Source organism: Herpailurus yagouaroundi, unplaced genomic scaffold, assembly GCF_014898765.1.
Source record: "Herpailurus yagouaroundi ecotype Mexico unplaced genomic scaffold, PumYag 196, whole genome shotgun sequence".
NCBI classification, from domain to species: Eukaryota; Metazoa; Chordata; class Mammalia; order Carnivora; family Felidae; genus Herpailurus; species Herpailurus yagouaroundi.
Window position 1 is genome coordinate 5,504,036 of NW_024412427.1, and position 24,722 is coordinate 5,528,757.

A 24,722-nucleotide genomic window follows, 5' to 3' on the forward strand; every position below is an offset into this window, starting at 1 on the left:
GTTATTTATGTGATTCAGCAAACTTTTATTGACCACCTAGTATTTGTCAGACATACTAGGCACCAGAAATATAGCAGTGAACAGGTAAGACAGGGTCATTGCCCTATGGCATTTGCAATTTAGGGGACAAAAAGCTTTCACCAGTACCCTGGATCATGTCAACAATGTGACAGTACTAAATAACATTGTTAAAACTGTGGGAAGGAAAATGCAAAATTTTGGATGTTTTGTAGATATATCCAGTACTTTTATTGGTACAACAAAATCTCATCCTTGATATATTACCTGAAAGAAGACAGATAACTTCATTAATAAAATGATATGTACTGAGGGACACTCTGATCTGTAACAGTGCAATGATGTAACCAGCCCTTTAAATTCAAATTTGAAATAAAACAAGGAGCTCCTTTATTTCCTCTCTGTTTGACTGTGACTTTGGAGCCACTCACTCATGAACTTGAAATCGGAAGCACAGTTACATTAAACAACACAACTGAAACTAAATTATTCACCAGTGGCCTGGTGATGATCAAAAATGGTTATACATTCAAGAACATTTGTTAGGTTCCATTTTTTAGCATATCTAAAAAATGAACATGCTAACTAATTGATTTCTTCTTAAAATTTTCCAAATATTTGTATCTATTCAATTTAACACCTTAATGTTAAATAATTACAAAGTACATATAGTTAAATAAACAAAATTATAGAGTCCCAAAATTCAAAGGGGCTTTAAAGATAGTTAAGGATAGTCACCCTTACAGTGCAAAAATACCCTCAGCCTGTGCCCAACACCTCTGGTGATGGAGATGTTTAACTATAGACTAGGGGGTCAAGGGCATATAATATAAATGTAGCAACTTATCTGTTATAGGAGTGGTAGTTACCTTATGGGGAACTTTTGGGCCCTCTCTGGAAGTACAGGTTGGTTGGTTGGCTGGTTGTTTTTTTCCAGGTAACATTCTGGCCAGCCGTACATTGTCTTTTGCAGTCTAGTTTCTGTCTGTGGACCTCCATTGTGTCACCTTTCCAGTAAACTTTGGCATTGGGTAGGGAAACATCCCAAGATCTTTTTAGTTTTCTAAGTTTGTAATTAATATTATAGCATAAAATTTTAACCATTTATTCATTTAACAAATACTTACCATCTATTGTGTGCCGGTCACTGTTCTAGGCAGAAGGGATGATAGCACTGGGTAAAACGTCACTACCATCATGGAGATTTCAGGTTCATGAGTGAGTGGCTCTAAAGTTGCAATCAAACATGAAATAAAGGACATGGATCAGGTCTTGAAGGAGATGATGATTCTGGTTTGGGACATGGTGAGCTTGTGAGGCAGTGGGCCATCCAAGAGCAGATATCTGGTAGGCAGCCAGCTCTGTGGTTGAGAGAAAACTGGCTTTGAGACTTCTTGGCATGTAAGGTGGGACTTGAGGCTATTGGAGCAGAGGAAGTCAGCAAGGGAAGCAAGTGGTCTGAAAGTGGGAGGTAGTCTAGGATAGCATGGTGCTTGGTGCCTTGTAAGTACCACATAGAAGTTTTTTAATTCATTTATTTGATCAACAACTGTAATCCTTTTTAAGTAATTATGTAGTAAGCATTACTTCTTCAGTAATTGTAACATGAAGCAAGTACAGGTTTCTCATTACTTTGGAGAAACTCTTTTCTACTACAAAAATTTGGGAAGTGGAGGTTTTGTGTAATAACCTTTCCCTTTTTTTCTTTTTAAGAATTGTGTGAGTAGCACATAGCCAAACTTTTAATAGCCAAAAATATGCAAGTGTGAAGAGTAAAGTTTGCCCCTTTACCCCTCTCCTTACCCTTTTCCTACCTAAGACTTTTTTTCTATGGCTTTCCACATACTGTTCCTAGAGAAGCTTTGTTCTGAACAGAGTCTGTTTGGAGACTGAAGAATGTAATTCCTTATGTTTGTGTTTGATTCACAAAGACCATAGATAAGTTATATTAATTTTTCATGGTGGCCTCCCCAGGGGATGTTCTTGCCCTTGCCCTTAGTGGCGGGTAATCTTTTATAGGAAGTCCTTCAACTGCATAGTTAGTGGGTAGCTGAAGCTCCATTATGTACTTTGGGAAGCACAGCTGGACAGATGCAGGGTGAGGTGAGATCTCATTTCCAGGATACTAGAAAATCACACACACACACACACACACACACACACACACACACAGAGAGAGAGATGGGACATGTAAAGAGTTCTGAAATCTCTTTTATGGTGCACTGAATTTTGGGTGTTACTTATACCAGTCAAGAGTTGATCAAAATAATTCTCATGTGAAAAGTAGTCACAAGACATTGTACATTTTGTTAGGATTCTTGTTTCCTTAGTTTTACTGAATGTAATGGACCTAGGTTTCTAGAGTTGATGTTTGGCTGTCATTTATAGGTGGACCTCATTAAAAGCACTGAGAGCCTAATTGTGTCTAATGACTGCTGAGGCATTGCACAGTATTAAAAATGCGTAACCATTTGTGCCTGAGGAAGATTGTTACTTGGTAGGGAAGAGGAGAGAGAAATTATGTGATTGCCCTTGGTGTTTGCAGCATATTATAGGACCTAGAATTTAAATGAAAAATTAGTCCAGAGCAAAAGCACTGCTTTCGTATTTGGTATTTTTTGACAACTTGCTGATCTCTGGTCTTCCCCATCTTGGTAAAATGGTACTTTCAAGAACTTAGTTGTTGAAGTCCTAAACCTGGAAGTCATCCTTAACAACTCTGTCCTGCACGTTCAGTCTACCAGAAGACCTGCGGATCCTACCTCCAACGTAGAAAACCCATCTCCAGGGGTGCCTGGTTGGCTCAGTTGGTTAAGCGTCCAGCTTTTGATTTTGGTCAGGTCATGAACCCATGGTTCATGGGTTCAAGCCCCCCATTGGGCTCTGCACTGACAGTGCAGAGTCTGCTTGGGATTCTCTCTCTCTTCCCCTCTCTCTCCTGCTCACACACGCACTCTCTCTTTCGAAATAAATAAAATAATATTCATACTTTTTAACCCAGGGATTTAAAAATAGTCTATCTCAAAGAAATAATCATAGGTTAAGACACTAATTTATATAGAGATATTTATCTCCACATTATAAAGTAAGTAAACAGTAAACCAAAATGAACATGTTCAAGTGCCTGACACTGAGCAATTGTTAAATTATGTACATCTATGAAGCTAACAAAATTCTATGAACAAAATGAAGCTAACAAAAATAGGGAAGTTTAAAGACATAGGGAAAATGTTTATGTGGTTTTTAGGGATGCTAAGTGAAAAAAATATATACTCCAAAACAGATTTATCCAGAATATCAATTCTGTAAGAAGGTATATGCAAAGGAAAGTAAAAATTAATAGTAATTGTTTTTATAATTTGGATTGTGTGAGGGTTTCCCCCTGTATTCATATACTTTTCTGTATTTTCTAGATTTTTACAGTAAGTATACTATAATCAGGAAAAAAATATTTTTTAAATTACCAAGTTGTCTCACAGAGAAATAAGAATGGCCAGTGATCACATGAAAATATTTAACTTCAGTAGTAATAAAAAATGGGAATAATGCTCAGTGAGATGGAGAATGCCTATTCCATATATTTAAGTGGGGGGAAAAAGTAATATGTATGCTGTGATCCCAGTTTGGTTAAAATTGTATGTATCAACATGTTGACAGTGCTTATCTCTGGATAGTTGATATTTTTTCAGATGACTTTTAATTTTCTTCTTTATGCTTATGATTTGGATTATGTGAGTTTTCTGCCCCTGTAGTCTTATCTATTTTGTATTTTCCAGTTTTCCTATATTAAATGCATGTTGCTCTTATAATCAGGAAATTTTTTCACACATTAAAAAATATCAAATTAGCCTTTCCATCCTCTAAAGCATACTTTCTGCTCTTAAAATATGCTTAAAATATTTAACTTGGATATTAGAATGAGAGAAATTTGAGGGAACTCTTTATGTAATTCAGTATTTTTTTAAAATGTTCATTTATTTTGAGAGAGAAGGAGAGAAAATTCCAAGCAGGCTCCACACTGTCAGCGCGGAGCCCAGCTCGGGGCTTGATCTAACAAATAGTGAGATTATGACCTGAGCTGAAATCAAGAGTCAGATGCTTAACTGACTGAGCCAACCAGGCGCCCCTGTAATTCAGTCTTAAGAGCTAAATGTATACAATGATATAAATTTCTACGTTACTTTAAAGAGATGTATCTTTGTTTTGTCTAAGGTATATTTGCATACCTCAAATTATCTCCTTATACGGTCGGCCACATAAGGGCAATATGATGGAAAACTGTCTTTTTGCCATTTTTTATGAAGACTTTTGAGCCTTTTTAAAACGTTTTTTTAAAATGTATATTTATTTTGAGAGAGAGCGAGCATGTGAGTGCATAAGCAAATGGGGGAAGGGCAGAGAGAGAGAGAGGGAGAGAGAGAGGGAATCCCAGGCTCTACACTCAGTGCAAGCCCCACACAGGGCTCGATTCCATGAACAGTGAGATCATGACCTGAGTTGAAATCAAGAGTCAGATGCTTAACCAACTGAGCCACCCAGGCACCCTGAGCCTTTTTATTTCTAAAAATTGAGATATCATTGACATACAGCACAATGTGCAGATTTTAAATGTATGGTCCAATAAGTTTTAACAAATATTTATACCCATGTGAATACCACCCCAGTCACTATGTAGATCTTTTTTTTTAACTACAGAAAACTTCCCTCATGCTTCCTTCTTGTCAGTCTTCACCATTCAAAGGTAATCTTTATTCTGCTTACCACCATAGATTAATTTCACTTTTTCCAGAACTCCATATGAACAAAATCATATAATATATTCTCTTTTATGTCTAGCTTCTTTTGCTTAACATGATTTTGAGATTCACCCATAGTATGCATGTCAGCAACCGATTCTTTCTTTTTAATTGCTGAGTAGTATTCTGTTGTGTGAATAGCAAGGTTTGTTTCCCCATCCTCATGTATGGACATGTAAGATATGTCCAGGTCTGGGTTATTTTATTATTATTTTATTTTATTTATTTAAGTTTATTTATTTTGGGTGGGGGGACAAGGGCAGAGAGAGAAAGAGAGAGAGGGACAGGGGCAGAGAGAGGGAGAGAGAGAGGGAGAGAAAGAATCCCAAGCAGGCTCCTCATGGTCAGTGCAGAGCCTGATACAGGGCTCAAACCCACGAACTGTGAGATCATGATCTGAGCCAAAATCAAGAGTCAGACATGCAACCAGCTGAGCCACCCACATGCCCCCCAGGCTTGGGCTATTTTAAAATCAGGAATGGTTAGCTTGTAGCTGTGTTATAAAGCCCAGTGTGCACCCTGCTTCTCTTTTCCTATGTAGCAGTGTTGGAAGATCAGGCATTTGTCCTGCAGTTCAGGGCTTGTTTCTAGGAGCCTGTCACCAAGACCACCACAAAGAGAGCAGAGAATAAAACTAAAGCGGCTGGCCAAGTCCAGGGCAGATGCCTCAGGAGTTCAGTTCCTGGGCACAGAATGGCAGGCCTGAAGATGAACTGAAAGCTCCTTTCACAGAAAGAAAGAAGAAAGACAAAGCTCAGGGCGTCCAGTCAGGGACCAAGACTGCCACTACCACATTGAGACCAAATCACAGCAGCTGTGTCAGGTTCCTCAGAGTGCTGAGCGTTGACCACCCGGAGAGAGGGTGGGGGGGTCCTTCCTCACCCCAGCCGGCCCTGCGGCAAGTGTTGCCTGAGTGCCCATCTGGGCTCCCTTCTGCTGGGGCTTCTGGGGTAAGGAGCTCCAGCAGGACTTGAAGCACTGGCTATGCAGCCTGTGACTGCTCTTCTGATACGAGTCAAGTGAAAAAAACCCATGACCTCTTGGAGATACACCATCTGATAACTGGAAGCAACACTTCCCCGCCCCCCAGACTCAAGTGCTTACCATACATGTGTTATTATCCATACAGTGTAAATTACTCAAGAACAGGAATTGTAAGTTCTAGATTTGAGAGGTCTAGGATGTGTATCTCTGTGACAGAACAGGACACAGCACCTCGTCACCTAGCCTCATTCCTTGTAGAGTTCGTTTCCCTCTGTGCCATCACCAACCAAGGGGAATGTGGCCTTTATCCCATCTCCTTGGGCACTGCCCCTTTATCCCATCTGTCTCCTGAATCTTGACACACAGTTCAGGTTAACTGAGTGTAAACAGAGCTGAGGAAATGGGGAGGAAGAAGTACTTACTCAGTTAGCTTGTTGAAAACACTCTTAGAGGAAGGGATACTGTGGGGGCCCTCATTAGGCAGTGGCAGGACCAAAGAAGAGGGTGCCCCCCACCTGTCATGTTATGGAAGAATTTATGGCAACACTCATCCCGTGAAGAGGGAGTTGACCATGGATATTACACTGACCAGCTTTGCTGGAAACTGCTGAAGGGATCCTTGGATGCTTGGCAGCAGACTCAGCCAGCAAGGAGTTCACTCTCTGTACCCCCTAGGCAGCTTTCCCCCTCCCTGGACTGTTGTCTGTCCGCTACCTCACCGTGTCAGAATCTTATCTGATTATCTTCTTGCCCTCATTTCTTGTCCAGGTCTATTTTTTTCTTTGCCTCCTTTTTCCTTGGCCTCTTCAACTTAAACTTTCTGGTTAAAAAACAAAACAAGTATCAGACTTTCTAACTTTGCGTTAGCTAACATTCCCTGCCCAGGCACTGACCCTGAGCACCTGCCAAAAGATATTTTTATTGCCTTTGGTTTCATTATAGATGACAAAACACATGGAATTGGATGTCTTTTCCCCAGGATTGAGTTGCTAGTTGTTTATTTCAAAACCAGATAGTATTTTCTGATAGTTATTTATAAGCAGTTTGATTCTTTTTTTTTTTAATTTTTGTTTAGTGTTTATTTATTCTTGAGAGAGAGACACAGAGCATGAGGGGGGGAGGGGGGGAGCAGAGAGAGAGAGGGAGACACAGAATCTGAAGCGGGCTCCGGGCTCCGAGCTGTCAGCACAGAGCCTGACGTGGGGCTCAAACCCACGAACCGTGAGATCATGACCTGAGCCGAAGTTGGACGCTTAACTGACTGAGCCACCCAGGCGCCCCAGCAGTTTGATTCTTAAAACCCTTTTTGATATTACTGGATCAGTGTGGACTATTAGTCCCATGTGACACATGTGTTGAGAGGACATATAAATTAAAGCATTGATAAGTTGACACCAAACATGGGAACTGAAGCAATCTCTGCCCATCAGATAAATAATCTACTGGTTTTAAGGTGACTTTTACTTTTGGGGGATATATAATTTCCTTGAAATTACTAGTTTTAGGAAAAGCCACAGTTATTTTTCCTGGGTTACTATGTTATCTTCAGTTATAATTTTGATACAAGAGCAAAGAGCAGATTTTGTCTAGCCCGTTACCTTTTGTAACTTCAAACAATTATACTCTCTTAGACTTTAGCAAAGAAATTTTAGAGAAAAGACTTTTAAAGTCTTTCACCTCTCCCTACCAAGTATAGTTGACATTTTTAGGTCTAAATGACCAAGGATGTTTGAGCACATTCTTTAGCAAAGTAGTTAATATTTCATAATCAGTTTTTTGGGATTTGAAGTATATGAAAGAAAATTTGTGATACCATTCTATGAAGTCTGTTAAACAACTTATTCTCATCGGTGAACATACAAGGTTCCTGTATCAATTCCTCTAGTAGGAACTGAGGATGATGAAAATTAATTTTAAATAAGGGAAATGAACATCTTTGAGTTCTGACCTTTTCCGTAGACAAAAGCAAACAGTAAGACCCTGAATAATTGACATTCCTTCTCTGGAATATGAATATTGGGTTCTCCGTGGCAAGTGTAAACTTCATATTTGTAAATTACTCTAGGGTGTTAGTAGATTATCATAGAGATAGAGACAACTAAAGGAAATCATTGCATTACCTTATCAAGGGCGTTTTAAGATAAGGTAAAATTATGTCTTTGAACGGAAAGATATCCCATCTTCATGAATTGGAAGACTTGATATTATAAAGGTGACAATACTACCCAAAGTAATCTTCAGGTTCAGTGCAATCGCTACCAAAATCCTGGAGGCCTTTTTTGCAGAAATGAAAAAGTCGATCCTAAAATTCATATGGAATTGCAAGGGACTCTGAATAGTCAAAACAATCTTGCAAAAGAAAGATAAAGTTGGAAGAATCATACTTTCCAATTTTATTTATTTATTTATTTGTTTGTTTGTTTGTTTATTTTTATTTTAGAGCATGAGCAGGGGAGAGAGGCAGAGGGACACAGAGAGAGATCCCAAGCGGCCTCCATGCTTAGCATGGAGCCCAATGTGGAGCTCAGTCCCACGACACTGGGATCATGACTTGAGCTGAAATCAAGAGTTGGACACTCAACTGACTGAGCCACCCAGGCTCTTCACCCTTTCCAATTTTAGAAAAGCTACAATAATCAAAAGTGTGGTACTGGCATAAGGCTAGACATATAGATCAATGGAATGGACCTGAAAATCCAGAAATAAACCCATATATCTATAGTTATTTGAGTTTTGACAAGGGTGCAAAGACTATACAATGGTTGAAAGGACAATCTCTTCAGCAAAGGGTGCTGGGACAACTGGACATTGACATGCAAAATAATGAAGTTGGATCCCAACCTCACACTATATAATACAAGTAACTCAAAATGGCTCAAGGACCTAATTCTAAGAGCTAAAACTCTTAGAAGAAAACATAAGGGTAAATCTTCATGACCTTGGATTTGGTAATGGATTCTTAGGAATGACACCAAATGTATAAGCAGCAAAAGAAAAAAAAAAGAGCTAAATTGGACTCCCTCAAAATTTAAAGCTCTTTGCATCAAAGGACACTATAAAGAAAGTGGCAAGAAAATCTAGAGAATTGGATAGGACATTTGCTAATTTGATAAGGGCCCTAGTGTCCACAATGTATTAAAAACTCTTACAACTCAACAACAAAAAGACAACCCAATTAAAATATGGGCAAGGGCTTGATTGGACATTTCTCCAAAAAAGATATAAGAATGGCTAGCACACTTCTGAAAAGATGTTCAACATGCATTAGTCATTAAGGAAATGCAAATAAAAAATCATAATGAGGTACTACTTCATGCCTACAAGGATGGCTATCATCAAAGCAAACAAACAGAAAAGAAGTGTTGGTGAGGATGTGGAAAAATTGGAACTCTCCTGCTTCACTGGTGAGAATGTAAAATGATGTAGCCACTGTGAACAACAGTTTGGCGATTCCTTAAAAAGTTGAATATAGAATTACCATATGACCCAGCGATTCTGCTTCTAGATATATACTGCAAATAATTGAAGATATACAGTCAAACGAATACTTGTACACAAGTGTTCATCGCAGCAATATTCACAGTAGGTAGAAGGTGAAAACAACTCAAATGTCCATCAATGGATGAATGAACAAAATGTGATCTATCCATACAATGGGATATTTTTCAGTCATAAAAGGAATGAAGTACTGATATTTGCTACAACATGGAAGAACCTCAAAACATCATGCTAAGTAAAAGAAGGCAGACACAAAAGGTCACATACCCAGAATAGGTAAATCCATAGAGACATAAGGCCTGTTAGTGGTTGGCCAGCCTGGAGCAGGGGGATGGTAGTGACTATTTAATGAGTACGAGGTTTCATATTGGGGTGACTAACAAGGTTTGGAACTAGGTAGAGGTGAAAGTTGCACGATATTGTGAATATACTAAATGTCACTGAATTGTACGCTTTAAAATGGTTAATTTCATGTTATGTGAATTTTTAAAAATTATGTCATATAGTTTTTATGATCTCATAAATGTGGCTTTGCTGTCATAGTTACCTTGTGACTGTTGGAACCCATGGGCTTTGCAGCGTTTGTATGTTGGGAAAGTTCTTTCCAACTGTGGGCAGGAAAACTCAAAGATGGATGATCCCAAGTGGGTTTCTTTCTAAAATAACAATTGAGAAATATAATTTTGTTTTCAAATTTTTATTCATAGAAGGTGGTAAAACTACCTTGAATAGGCCCTGGGTTGTTTTAAAATGTGGTATGAACTAATGTTTGTTAGTTTCTTCATTTAACTTAAAAAAACTATGTTTAAAATAACTGTATATTATTTGGTTTTTTGAAAATTAAGAGTAATTTTAAAGAATCTATGATATATATATATACATATGTATGTGTGTGTATATATATACATATATACATATATACATATATATGTATACATATATGTATATATATACACACACATACATATGTATATATATATATATGCAATTGGAATTTTCTGATGGTTTGTTGTCCTGCACTGCTAGTGATTTTTGTGACAGTTTCTAAAATCATCACATGTGCTTTGTATTGTCAGTGGAATTGGTGTCAGATATAAGAAGGTTCTGTTTTCAGATCAGTCAAGGTGGGCTTGTGTGATAAAAATCTTAGTTGGTTTTTTTTTTTTTTTTTCAAATCTTACACCTGTTTTGTTTTTGAAGGAAGGACTTTAGGTTAGATTTGGCAAAATATCTGGCATTGAAAAAGCTTCTCGCTCAGACGTAGAAATGCTATACCAGTGATCATAAAGCTTTTCTTTATGATGAAATTGATGCTTTTGTCTCATAGTTCTGCTTCTGGCCCTGTGTTATTTGTGGACCTGTTTCTCTAGCAGACATATTTATTCTAGTTGTGTTGCACACTCCTACCTGATTCCTTATAGGACTCAAAATATGCCATCCAGGCTTAGAGTTTGTAGACATGAAGCAAACAAAGCTAACTGGTCTGCAGTGGATTGAATCCACAGCTTTTGGCATCATCATCATCATCATGTTCCAAAAACTGAACTAGAGTGTAAGAGAATAAATGCCTTACTTGAGCAAAAGCTTTGCGATTTCAAAGTTAGAGGGGATCTGGCAAAAGCGTAGCAAAGTGTCTGGAATAAATATTATAAGCTGAAGTTTTGCGTAAGTGTGAGTAGTCAGCTTAAAATAATTGCTTCTGACTTCCACAAAATTAGGAAGATCTCCTTTTTGTTATATTCATTGGATAATGTTTTAAAATAAGGGGTCAGTTTTTAAGTTGTGGAGAATTCAAAGTTAAGTTTTTCAATAAATTATTAATTAGGAAAAATTTCCAACAAGAGCTAGCAGTACCAACTAGACATGGTACTGCTGAACCATGACAGCCACAGGAGAAAACAAGTTATGCAGATGAGGCTGCCACTTACTGGGGGTGTCTGTTTGCTCCAGGACCCTACCTTTGAACAGCAGCTTAGTGCATTTCCTTGTACAGTTTACGTAAATTTTCTGTGCCTTAGTTTCCTCACCTTGGCAATTAGAATAATAGAATCGATCACATATGGGTGTTACCAAGAACGAATTAGTTAATGTAGTTAAAGTTCTTAGAACAGTGCCTGACACAGAGTAAAAGCTTGATGTGAACATTAGAGACCTAAGAATCACGGTGAAAGGTAGCTAGGAGCTACTTTGGTGAAGGGTGCTTTTATGTATTTACATTCACAGATCCCTGTAGTTCCCACCCTCTGTCATGTGCCTGTGCACCGTTCTATCTGAGGTTCTGAGGGCCTCTGGTATACTCACTTTAGGGCCATTTTATTGGTAATGGGCATGTCAACCAAAGAGAATGCTTTGGGGAAAAAAAAAAAAAACGAACTCAAAAGCAGTGGTTTTTCAGCTGCTTCCTGAGAAATTTGAAGATTGCATGAAGCGTCTCTAGTGGTTTGTTGAAAACACATAGTTACTGTCTCATTCATTTGCTGAGAGATACTGTGTGCTCATCATTGGCCCTGGGCAGAGTGGGACAACATCGGTGTTAAGGGTCAGAGACACAGATGATGATAATATGGTTCCTTGGCCTGGAACTCACAGGGTAGACCATTTTTTGGTACCACTACAATCCATGCCAGGAAAGCCCCAGGGCTTTGAATGGCAGAGCATCAGAAAAGAGCATATCCTTAATGGTGTGCATTCTTGAAGTTGTAAGGCCCACATCCGTTGATTTTTTCCTCTCTGTTAAGCCATCTCAAACTTAACCAGAAGAGGGACAGGGAAACTCATTGGTGGAAAGAGTGTTAAAATTACTGATTTTATGAATCACCTGAAATTACAGATTTTAGAAATCATCTTGTTCTGATCTATTATCAGAGAAAATTGAGTTTGCTTTATTTCCGTTTATATTTTTTTCATTTCTGCTAGAATTTAATAGTTTTAAATTGCTAGTTTGTATTTTTACAACCACATTTTACTCTCCTTCCTCCCTGCCTCCGGCCCTGGTTTTTCTGTTTGTGTATAGTTTTGATGGAAATGAATTAGGAAAAGAGATTGATGAGATTGGGTTACTCAGCTTCCTAAAAGGTACTTTCTCTCTCCTCACAAAGTGATGAGATGCTGCTTTTTTCACAGGGCTGAATTGCAGCTGCCCAAGCAACAAGTGGACCTTTAAAGATGCATACAGGGCTGCAAGAGATGAAGGTAGAAAGTGGAGAGACCAATGAAGGGAGGAAAAAGCATGTTTCCTGGGTAAATAGTATGCTTCTGAATTTTAACAAGTTTCTTGCCATACTTTGTAACTCCTAAGTCTTTAAAGCTATATTTAGTCTTTGTGTTATGGTTAAACATTCTTTATTTTCTCCTCCCTTGGTTTTTATTGCTGAGCTCTTTGATCAAATGATTTTTTTAATTAATCTAAAAATATTTATTGAATATATAATCTAGGTGAAATCCTAGATGCCTTGATAGGAACTTCTACCTTAGGCTGATTATTGGATATAATAAAAGTTGAGCTGTGTATTGTGTCTCTCTGATGTGCAGGTTTAGTCTGAGGTCAGCTTTTAGTTTGAGTGCAAGACTTATACTTCTGCTTTATTAAATAACTGACTTGAAAAACTAGAACACTTGTTTGAATGCCACTTACCCAAACCATACTCTTAGGCTGCCCTCAGGAATAGGAAACACTTTTCAATGCTAAATATAATACTAAAGACAAAGCAGACGAGCAAACAATTTAAGCCTTCATTTGCTGAAGTAGATGTGACCTACTTACGATTTTGGGGTTTTTTTTTGTTTTTTTTTTTTTTGGTCATTTACTTATCAAGTTGTGAACTCAATTTATTCTGTTACTAAGCCACTCACAAGCTTTAGACTTTGGCATTTTGTTGTTGTTGGCTGTTGTTGTTAAACTTATGAAATAAAGGAAATCTATTGTATTAGTCTTCATTATAAAGTTAAGAACTTCAGTGTGCTGAATGGAAGTTTTTGGAAAGAAAGGGGAGGAAATGGAGTCAGAGTCGGTGATAGTATATAATGCTGGAAGTTCTGTGTTCAGCGTCCTGACGTAGACAACTGCACAGCAACATCACTCCTCCGCAGGTTTGGGGCTACCCAGTCCATGGGAAATGTTTCTACTGTTGGAGCTTCTGGAACTTCCTGCCTTATGGTGGACTGCAGCAGGACTACTGTTAGATATAGGACACATTCCAGCTTGCTCATTCTTTAAATTTGAGGTGTAGATTGAGTAAAAAATACTTTGTGGCCTTGCATGTCAATCCTCTAAATTAAAAAGAGCATAAGATAAGCTTTTTCACACGTGAACTTTTATGTACATTTTCTAATGCTCACCTTCACGCCAACTGTTCCAGTCATACTGGTCTCCTTGCTGTCTGCAATCAATCCAGAGTCAACCCAGAAATGTTCCTGCCTCAAATCTTGTCCTTTCAGATAGCTACATGACTCCTGCCCTCTTTCACCTTCAGGTGTCTGCTGTGGGGACAGAGTTAATAGGAAAGGCAAAGCCAAAATTGGACTCATGAGGAATTCTCTGTTATTTCAGTCTGTTTACCTACTACCTGGCGACACTGAGCCATCTTGCCTCGCTCCAGCCTAGCTCATTGTCCTGCTCCACTCGTACCTATCAAGTACTACGATGTTTTGTTTACACTATACATCATGCTTTTTCTATGTTACCTTTAAGAGCTTTCAAAATTGATCTTTGACTTTTAAAGGCACATACCATTTGACCCAGCAATTGCATTTCTAGGAATTTATCTCACATTTAACCTCATGCAGGTATGCAGGTAGCCCTGTTCCCCTTCGGCCTCTGTTGAATCCTCATGCGTAATTCCTATCCCAACGGCACTTGCACCGAGACTCGTTAGCTCTTGCTACCATTATTTTGTTGTGGCCGTGTGTTATGTCGCCCTCTAATAACTTGGGCAGCTGCCTGCTTCTTTGCCTAAACTGCAGTGGACTGGAGACATTTGCACAGTAGCTGATTATATCCCCTTTTAGGTTTCTTCTTTTGAACTCCTGTTCCCTTACAGCAATGTTCCCTTAAAGCAATATGGCTGGAACTCCTGTTCGCTTGCAAATATCACAAACTGTTACACTTTTTGTGTTGTGTTTTTTAGATATTTAGGTAATTAAGCATATAAGCATGTACTGGTGGTACTCTACTTGACAGCACACTAGAATCGCCTCAGAAGCTTTATAAAATACAGATGCCTGGTCATCCCTCCAGAGATTCTGAGACAATTTATCTGGGATGCGGTGTAGGCATTGGCATTTTGTATTTAATTTTTTGGTAATTTTTTAAAATTCCAGTATAATTAGCACACAGTGTCATACTAGTTTCAAGTGTACGATACAGTGATTCAACACATGTATGCATTACTGTTCATCATGATAAGGGTACTTGTTTCCCTTCACCTGTTTCACCCATCCCCCACCCACATCCCCTCTGGTAACTATCTGTTCTTTATAGTTAAGAGTCTGGTTTTTTGCTTGTCTCTCTTTTTCTTTGTCCATTTGTTTTGTTTCTTAAATTGCATAGATAAGTGAAATCATATGGTATTGGTCTTTCTCTAGCTTATTTCACCTAGCATCATACTCTAGATTCATCCATGTTGTTGCAAATGGCAAGATTTCATTCTTTTTCTTAGCTGAGTGATATTTCTGTGTGTGTGTGTGTGCGCGCGCGCGCATGCACGCATGTGTGTATACATACTACATCTTCTTCATTCATCTATTGATGGAAACTTGGATTGCTTCCATAATTTGTTGCTTCAATAAATGTAAGGATGCATATATCTTTTCAAATTAGGGTTTTCTATTCTTTGGGTAAGTACCCAGTAATGGAATTACTAGATCATGTGGTAATTCTATTTTTAATTATTTGAGGAATCCCCATACTGTTTTCCACAGTGGTTGCACCAGTTTGCATTCCCACCAACAGAACACAGAGATTCCTTTTTTCTCCACATCCTCACCAATACTTGTTTCTTGGTTTTGATTGTAGCCATTCTGACGGGTGTGAAGTGATATCTCACTGTGGTTTTGATTTGCATTTCCCTGATGATGAGGGATGTTGAGCGTCTTTCCATGTGTCTATTGGCCATCTGTATGTCTTTGGGAAAATGTCTGTTCATGTATTCTGCCAATTTTTAATTGAATTATTTGGTGTTTTTCGGTGTTCAGTTGTATCAGCTCTTTTTTTTTTTTAATTTTTTTTCAACGTTTTTTATTTATTTTTGGGACTGAGAGAGACAGAGCATGAACGGGGGAGGGGCAGAGAGAGAGGGAGACACAGAATCAGAAACAGGCTCCAGGCTCTGAGCCATCAGCCCAGAGCCTGACGCGGGGCTCGAACTCACGGACCGCGAGATTGTGACCTGGCTGAAGTCGGACGCTCAACCGACTGCGCCACCCAGGCGCCCCATATCAGCTCTTTATATGTTTTGAATACTAACCCTTTATCAGATGTGTCATTTGCAAATATCTTCTCCCATTCAGTAGGTTGTCTTTTAGTTAATTGTTTCCTTTGCTGTGCAGAAGCTTTTTATTTTGATACAGTCCCAATTGTTTATTTTTGCTTTTGTTTCCCTTGCCTCAAGAGACATCTCTAGAAAAATGTTGCTATAGACAATGTCAGAGAAATTATTGCCAGTGCTCTCTTCTAGGGTTTTTATGGCTTTGGGTCTCACATTTAGATATTTAATACATTTTGAGGTTAGTTTTTGTATGATGTAAGAAAGTGGTCCAGTTTCATTCTTTCGCATGTAGCTGTCTAGTTTTCCCAACACCATTTGTTGAAGAGACTTTTCCCTGTTGTATATTCTTGCCTCCTATGTCAAAGATTAATTGACCATATAATCATGGGTTTATTTCTGGGCTCTCTATTCTGTTCCATCAATCCATGTGTACCATACTATTTTGATTACAACAGCTTTGTAGTAGGTCTTGAAATCTGAGGTTACGATACCTCCAGTTTTTTTGTTCTCTTTTTAAGATTGCTTTGGCTATTCGGGGTCTTTTGTGGTTCCATATAAATTTTGGGATTATTCTAGTTCTGTGAAAAATGTTATTGGTATTTTGATAGGGACTGCATTATTTAATGTACCTTGTTTTGCATAGTATGAAAATTTTAACAATATTTGTTCTCCCAATCCATTAGTGTGGAATATCTTTCCATTTGTTTGTGTCCTCTTCAATTTCTTTCATCCGTGTTTTATAGTTTTCAGAGTACAGGTCTCTCACCTCTTTGATTAGGTTTATTCCTAGGTATCTTATTGTTTTTGGTGTAATTGTAAATGAGATTGATTCCTTTATTTCTCTTTCTGCTGCTTCATTATTGGTGTATAGAAATGCAACAGATTTTTTGTATATTGGTTTTATATCCTGTAACCTTACTGAATTCATTTATCAGGTCTAGTACTTGTTTGGTGGAGTCTTTAGGTAGGCATCAGCACTTTAAAAAACAGCCTGGGAGGTTTCCCTGTGTGATCAAGTGTGAGGACCAGAAACACTATTGATTTTTCTATATTGGTGATGACTCTGGTCATTTTAAACTCATCATAACCATGTAAAGGATTCCTTTGGGTTTATGAATATAAATGGTGTCATATATAAAAACATTTTGCCTCTGGATTTACAGTATTTGTATTTCTTATTTGTTTTCATGTTACTTCATATTGGAAATAAGTCCTGACACTATATTAACAGTGATGATTAAATACGTCTTCATTTTTTGCCTATTTTTAATGATTACATGGTTCATTTCTTCTTTGAAGTATAATATTGGCATTTGGTTTTAAATAGATACTCTAGTAAGGGGAAGAAAGTACACCTTTATTATTCGTTTTAGAATTTTTAAATTAGGAATAGGTATTGAATTTTAACGGCTGAATTTTTGGTATCTGTTAACATGACATGGTTTTAATTTAAGCTATTCTTAGATTATGTTTACTATTATTTTCTTTTAAGATTTGAGCATAAATTCTAAGTAAGCTTTGTCTATAGTTTTCTCTCTTTTCTTTAGCCAGCTTTAGGACCAGGTTAGTACAATAAACTATATAATGTATATCTTGGCCTATTTTAGGCGTAATTTCTATATTATGAATTGTTTGTTTCTGGAGAGTTTGAAAGTACTCACTAATAAACCATCAGAGGCTAGTGGCTGTGTGGGAGTGTCATTTTTTTAAAGATGTTAGTCTAGTTAGGTATTCTATTTCTGCCAGTGTTAGAATTTTACATTTTTAAAGTTTTTTTTTTCAACGTTTTTTATTTTATTTTTGGGACAGAGAGAGACCGAGCATGAACGGGGGAGGGGCAGAGAGAGAGGGAGACACAGAATCGGAAACAGGCTCCAGGCTCCGAGCCATCAGCCCAGAGCCTGACGCGGGGCTCGAACTCACGGACCGCGAGATCGTGACCTGGCTGAAGTTGGATAGAATTTTACATTTTTAATAGGAAATCCATTTATTTAATTTTATCCAAACTTATTAAGCACATGACACTCCCTTACAATTTTATTGCCTTTATGTCCTGTTTTCCAACTTCATCATTTCCTTTTTTGAAAAAATTAAATTTATGTTTAGTCTGTTCACAGGAAATTTATTAGAAATAGAAAACTTTATTAGGTTGTTATTATTAATAATTATTAATTATTAGAAATGAGAAAACTTTTAACATATAAAAAGAGACTGTGAAAAATCAGTTTCCACTCCTGCTCCTCAGGTTGGGCAGTCCCCTCTCCTACGCAGCAACTCCTGCCTATTTCTTAAGGTTCCTTCCAAAGTATTTTGGGTTTTGCTTTCAAAATCTCTAACTCCTTTCTTTAAAAAAAAAAAATTTTTTTAATGTTTATTTTTGAGAGAGAGAGACAGAGCACATGAGTGGGGGAGGGGCAGAGAGAGGGGGAGAGACAGAATCTGAAGCACATGCCAGGCTCTGAGCTGTCAGCACAGAGCCCGATGCGGGGCTCGAACTCACGAGCCGTCAGATCATGACGAAGTCGGACACTTAAGTGACTAAGCCACCCAGGTGCCCCTCTAACTCCTTTCTTTAAAAAAAAAAAAAAAAAGTTTCTCTAGGTTTTTTTTGTTGTTTGTGTCTCAATATTATTAGCTGGTGTGCTTAGTTGGTTTTTTTTTTCTTAACAGTACTCAAAGCAATGTTTGTCTTATGTTTTTTTCATTGTCCATAGATACCTTGTGTAGTGATTTTGTTACATTTTCTAACTTGATTATTGTCATTTCAGAGCTTATCTCTTTCAAGCAGATTATTGTTGGGTTTTGTCTTCTGTTGAACCAATCTTGAAGATTCCATAACTTATGTGTAAATTTATCCTCTTTAATTCATGGTTGTTATTGCATTTGTCATATTTTCTATAAATGATTTGTTTCTTGATTTTTATATTAGTTGTCTCTTTTCTGTTATACCTTCTGTTTTGGAGAATGTTTTTTTTTCTTTCCTTTTAACTTTTAAACATTTTAAAGGTGAACAATCTTTTGAGTTTTCTTAGTGCCAAAAATAACATTTGTTTCTATATTTATTTACTCTCATCAAAGCAAAGAGGAACTTTTCTTTCCTTCCATATAAGGAAACTTCGCTTCTCCCTGTTTTGGCTTCCTCTCTCCTTATCTACTCCCATTATTTTCCCCTTTCACATTTTACATTTGTTCTGTGAGGTGTACTAATCTTCGGAGCTTCAACCTGGTGCTCACAAGTATTTTGCTATTCTTGATTCGGTTAGTTAACAACCACCGAGGTCTCACTCTAAGCTGGACGGACGCTGAGGTTGGTACAGGAGATGTAAAGGTGAAAGCAGTTCTGACCCTGCCTTCAAGGTCCCCTGTCTGGTTGAGGAGGTGGCGTGCATGCAGGCTAACAGTGGCAAAAGATGTGATGTGTCAGGTGTCTCGGAGACACGGAGGGAGGGAGAGAGTGAAGTTTGGTGAGTCAGCAAAGGCATCCTGGGAGCTGAGTTATATTGTACCAGTAGAGCTTTGCAAGATAGAGGATAAAACAAAAGGGCAAAAGCCTGAAGATACCCAAGTTCATCATAGCCTAAAGGTACCCAAGTGGCTGGAGATGAGACTGAACAAAGGGATGTTGGGCCAGATTGTAAAGCACCTCGAATGCCTGTCCAACAAGTTCAGTTTGTCGTATCCTGTGGGCTGCATCACAATGGTTTTAAAGCAAGGGGGCACCATGCTCGAGTTTATATTTAAAAAGGTAACTGTGGCTCTCAGGTGAAGCATGGGCTGCAGGAAGTCAGTTAAGCAGCTATGGCAGTCATCCAGGTAAGAGATGTTGGGAACTCGAACAAGGTGGTAGCAGTGGTGATGGAAAAGAGAGAATGAGGTGTTTCGAAGCAGTGTCTAAAAGCGCTAGGGTCTGACTCAGGTGAGATTGGGAATTCGTGGTTGACTGAGAGGGGTTGGTTGGTTTGTTTTAGGGAAGGCGATGACCAACAGTGGAAATATTGGCCAACTTATGGAGTGGGGTAATGGATGCAGGGGGGCTGCAGAGACTTACTTGGAGAGACAAGAGTTCATTTTAGGACTTGTTGAATTCAGAAAACCCTGAAGAGATGTAGGGAAACATATCTAGGAGCAGTTAGAAGCATGGGTCAGAAAGTAAGGTGTGTTGTGAGGGCTGGAGATAAATGGGTGGGACACACTTGCTCTGAGGATGTCAGAGTCATGAGAATAGACATAAACCCAGAGGTAGAGCATGTAGACAGAAAATAAAAGGGTTGGGATGGCCTCTGGGCAGAGACCAGTTCTTTATGTTCAGGAAATGGAGATGTCCTGGGCACTCTGATAACATGTCCCACACAGGGTGGTGAGAGGTTTTTCACATCGCTTATTTTATCTTCTCAATAGCCCTGTGTATGGAAATTATTACTACTCTACTTTGTGGGCCAGAAAACTAAGACTCCAAGGCATTGTTACTAATCTAGTTAGTGGGACTGCAAACCAGATCAAAATGCCAAATCGATGCTAGAAGAAGAAAGAGCCGTATGGAAGAGATGATTTCCTATAAGGGGCAGTGGCCACCACAGGTCCAGTAGGGTAAGAAGCCAAGCCACTGGTTTTCCCAGTTAGAAAACTGGTAGCGATCCCAGCCTGCCCAGTTCCCACAGAGTTCCTAAGTCAGCTCTCACTGGAGTGTGGAGAAGCTGAGGAAATGCAGGTGGCTATTGACTGCAGCTTTTGGAGACGGCTCAGTGGGAGAGGATTGACAGGATACCTGGTCTGCAGGGTGGCATCACTGTGTTTACAGATCAAGTGTTTTGAATTGCTCATCTTTTTTTTTTTTTTTTTTGAGGTCTTATGTCTTACATTGCCTTGTTTCTAGGCTTCTGCTACAAAAAAAAAAAAAAAATCAAAACTCTGCTGGATTTCTTTCACATAATCTGCTTGTTTAACTTGTTTTCTTGGAGTTCTTTTTTTTCTCTTCCCTTTTACACATTGCTTTTAGATATTTCCAGGCTGTGTCTTAGTGACCCTCTTTGATTGCTAATTAGGTGAGACCCTGGGAATTCCTCCTTGTTTCTTTGAGGTCTTTCCATTCTGGAAGTGGTTTTCTTCTGTCATTTGAATCTTTTGTTCAATTCAGCTTCATCCAGAATGCTAATTCATAGCCTGTGTGTGTCTTCTGGACAAGAATTTGTTCCTACACTCTGACAACAGGAGAGCCCAGTGCTGAGAGCATGTACTCTGGAACTAGGACCTGCCTGGGTTCAAATCCAGACTCTGCTGCCTACTCACTAGCTGAGTGACCCTGGGAATTACTTAGCCTTTTTGTGCCTTAGTTTCTGCACCTGTGGTTGGAGGCGATAATAATACCAAGGGTTGTGCTGAGGACTAAATGAACTGCTGCATCGCGAGCGTGCAGAATACACAGTGTCCGGTGCGTGTCATGTGTTCTGCTGTTGTTATTGCTGTTGGTGTTGTCTCGGAGGAAATAGGAGAGATTACCTTTTCTTGATTATCATTCGGACCACACAAATTCTAAGTGATACCTTTATAGACTATTAGAGCCTTACTTGAAAAACTAGGAATAAGTAAATTCTGGGAACCAGGTAGCATTCCTCCAGATTTTAAAGTAATTCAGCAATGAACAACTTTGACTTAGGTCCAGATGCCACATCTGGATGTCCGTTGTGTGACCTCACCTCCCCATGGCAGTGTTTCATTGCTCTCCCTAAAATACAGGCTGTAAAATTTTTATTTCTACCTTACTGAATAGTTATTTCAAAAAACTGTTAATTTTGCTTACCCCATCTGCAAATAATAGATGCTGGCCAACCAGCGCACAGAAGTTAAGTGATTTGCTTGAAGTCCATGATGGAGTTGGATTTCAGCCCATGGTCTGTGTGTGACTCCAGTGGTATTAAAAGAGGAGAAAAAGTTCACTGGGATGTATATACATCAAATTATCTACAATGCTGTCTTAGCTCAGGCTGCTGTAACAAAATACCACAGACTGGGTGGCTGACAAACAACAGAAATTTATTTCTCCCAGTTCTCATAGGCAGAAGTTGAGATAAGGTACCAGCATGGTCAGGTTCTGATGAGAGCCCTCTTTTGAGTTACAGGTGGCCTTTTTCTTATTGTATCCTCCTATGGTGGGGAGGAGACAGAGCTCTCTGAGGTCCCTTCTGTGAGGGCATAATCTCATTCATGAGAGCTCCACTGTCATGAACTAATCACCTCCCAAGGCCCTGTCTCCTAATACCATTACATGGAGAGTTAGAATTTTAATGTGAATTTTGGGGTGGACACAAACATTTAGTCCATAACAAGTACCAATCCCTAAAGGTATGGTTATGAGCTCTCCACAGTGATTTTTTTTAACAGCAAAGGTGTGCTATTTTTATAAGCAGAAGAAAAACATAATTCCTTGAACAAACAAAAGGGTAATATCTAAGTGTTTGCGTGATAGAAATAATAAGGTGAAATCATATCAACTAAACTCTTGTTTTTAAGGAAACTGAGTAGACTTATAAATGAGGGGGACAGTATTTTAAGAAATGATTGACAGAATTTGCATAGTCTCAGCTCTCAACATGTTTATTAACTATAAAGGAAAGAAAAGACAGTAACTTTGTAGCAGAGAAAGCATCTTAACCAAGTGATCAAGGTGAACTATCAACAGTTAGAAGACATACTGATATAATGACCCCTATGATATGATGTACTAAGGAGAATACATCATTTCTGTGTTATTTTTGTCAAAAATGCATAACCTCAGGAGAATGGGTTAACTAGGTGATAGGGATTAAGGAGTACACTTGTCATGATGAGAATAGAACATATTGAATTACTATATTGTACACCTGAAACTAATATAACACTGTATGTTAACTAACTGGAATTAAAACTTAAAAAAAATGCATAACCTCAGTGTAGTCATGAGAAAACATCAGGCAAACCCAAATCAAGGGGCAGTCAGAAAAATAACTGAATAATACTCTTAAAAAGTGTCAAGGACACAAATGGCAAGGAAAGATCGAGGTTCTGTCACAGGCTACAGTAGACTAAGAAATAACTACATACAATAGGATTCTAGATAAGACAGAAAAAGGACATTGCCAGAGAAAAACTTGTGCAACTTGAAAAAGATTCTTGGTTTAGTTAATAGTATTGTACCAGTGTTAATGTCCAGGTTCTGTTCGATGTGCTAGGCTTAGGTAAGATGTTAACATTACAGGAAGCTGGGTCAGGGATATATGGAAACTCCGTTATTTTCGCAACTTTTCTGTAAGTCTAAAATTAGCTGAAACTAAAAAATTTGTTTAAAAAAGAAAATTTTGATAGGATTCATTACCAGAGTTTTCTGTTTTCTCCCTGTCTCATTTTCTTTTCAGTAAAAAGCCATCATAGGCTAGAGAAACAATTTGGTCCTGGGTAGACACTGGCTTAAGAATAGGAACAAAGCTTGGAGGTCAGTCCCCCTCTCTGAGTGGGTAAATGATAATGGTGATTTGCCACAGTGTTGCCTGTGGGCTCAGTTTTGAATATGTTAAATTTCCTAGACCTTTCTAAAGCTGTGCTGATGGGAGATTTTTCTGAAAATTTTGTGAGGCCAAGCGGGCAGAAAATTAGTCAGTGCAAGATATTGCACTTAAGGAAAAACAGAAATCCAAACCAGAACTTACACAGAGTCATGGGTCCAAAGATATCAATTAGTACCCTGGCATTCTCTTAAGATATTGCCTCACTGCTGCTGAGGCCAAAATGGGCCTTGAAATCAGCGCACATCCACGCAGAGATGACCAAACCCAAGCAGTCCTCTGGAAGCATATGTAGATGAAAGTCTCTCCTTGGTCATTAGGAAGCAGCCAAGTTTTAAAGTCTTGTAAACAGAAAAATCATAAAAATTAGAGGTTTATAACATGTTCAAATGAAGAACGTTGCAAAGAGATAGCAGACTGGGAGTCTGCGTGAAGTCTAGGAGGATTTGGACTCTGTCAGAGTACAGACTGCTCTGTCCACAGGACGGAAGATGCCCCACCAGGCTGGGACTGACATTTTGGTTGCTGCAAAGTTGAGCTCACTATGTATGCAGCTCACTATATATATATGTGTGTGTGTATATATATATATATATATATATATATATGCAGGTTGAATATCAGGTTTGTACCTGATGAGGTATAGCCTGATGAGGGATTGTTTCCCAGATGCCCTGATGTAAGGAGAGGACAGCTCTGCACAAATGGCAGGAACAGTAAGGCTTCTGGAAAGCTATACCACTTCTAAAAATGAGGGGGGAAATCTCGTGTGTCTCCATTGAGTTTGGTTGGTATTAAACCAATTCTGGCCCATCCAATTAAGAATTTAATAATCTCACTGAACTAAAAAGACAAACAAACTTTGTATTTCTGTACTTCCGAGCTGAAGACTCGACTGTTTTCAGTCAGCAGATATTTTGTGAGCACCCGTTGTGTGCCAGGCACTGTGTTAGGCCCTGAGAATAGAGCAGTGATCAAGACAGTCATGGTCCCTGCCCTCATGGAGCTCTGTTCCTCTGAGCTCTGAGGCTGAACCAGCCAGCCCACTCACTCAAAGTTGCCTCTTCTAAAATGGTTTGATTTATACCAAGATAAAAGTTTGCCCACATGTAATCCTAGAATTTAAAAACCTCTTTATACATATTTTGTTATTTTAGTTTCCTTCCAACAGTACTTGAAAGGTGTGTTTTCATGTGTATTTCATATGTTTCATATACATAATTTTGAAGTAGTATTTGGTGCCTTTAATCATAAAACCTGCCCCCCTCCTGACCATTCCCCTCAGGCTCTGATGTTGAAGACACTTTGGGAAGGCTTAGTGGGCTTGCTCAGTGCTTCTGGCAATCAGACATATGTTTACCAAGGCAGAGTGAGCTTGGAGAGAGGCAGCGCGGCCAGCTGGCAGT

The 24,722-nt window shown here is 38.7% G+C and overlaps 1 protein-coding gene across 10 annotated transcripts in view; it reads left to right on the forward strand.

Moving 5' to 3' along the window:
• ZHX3 (zinc fingers and homeoboxes 3) overlaps window positions 1–24,722 on the forward strand; it is a 130,263-nt gene that overhangs the window by 47,442 nt on the left and 58,099 nt on the right. For 6 of the 10 annotated variants that reach the window (XR_005782003.1, XR_005781999.1, XR_005782001.1 and 3 more), the window contains one exon: window positions 12,420–12,536. The gene's annotated coding sequence lies outside the window, so the exon portion shown is untranslated. Of the gene's footprint in view, window positions 1–9,843; window positions 9,941–12,419; window positions 12,537–24,722 lie in introns of those variants that run through there. The other 4 variants (XR_005781998.1, XR_005781996.1, XR_005782004.1 and 1 more) reach the window with 1 other exon arrangement.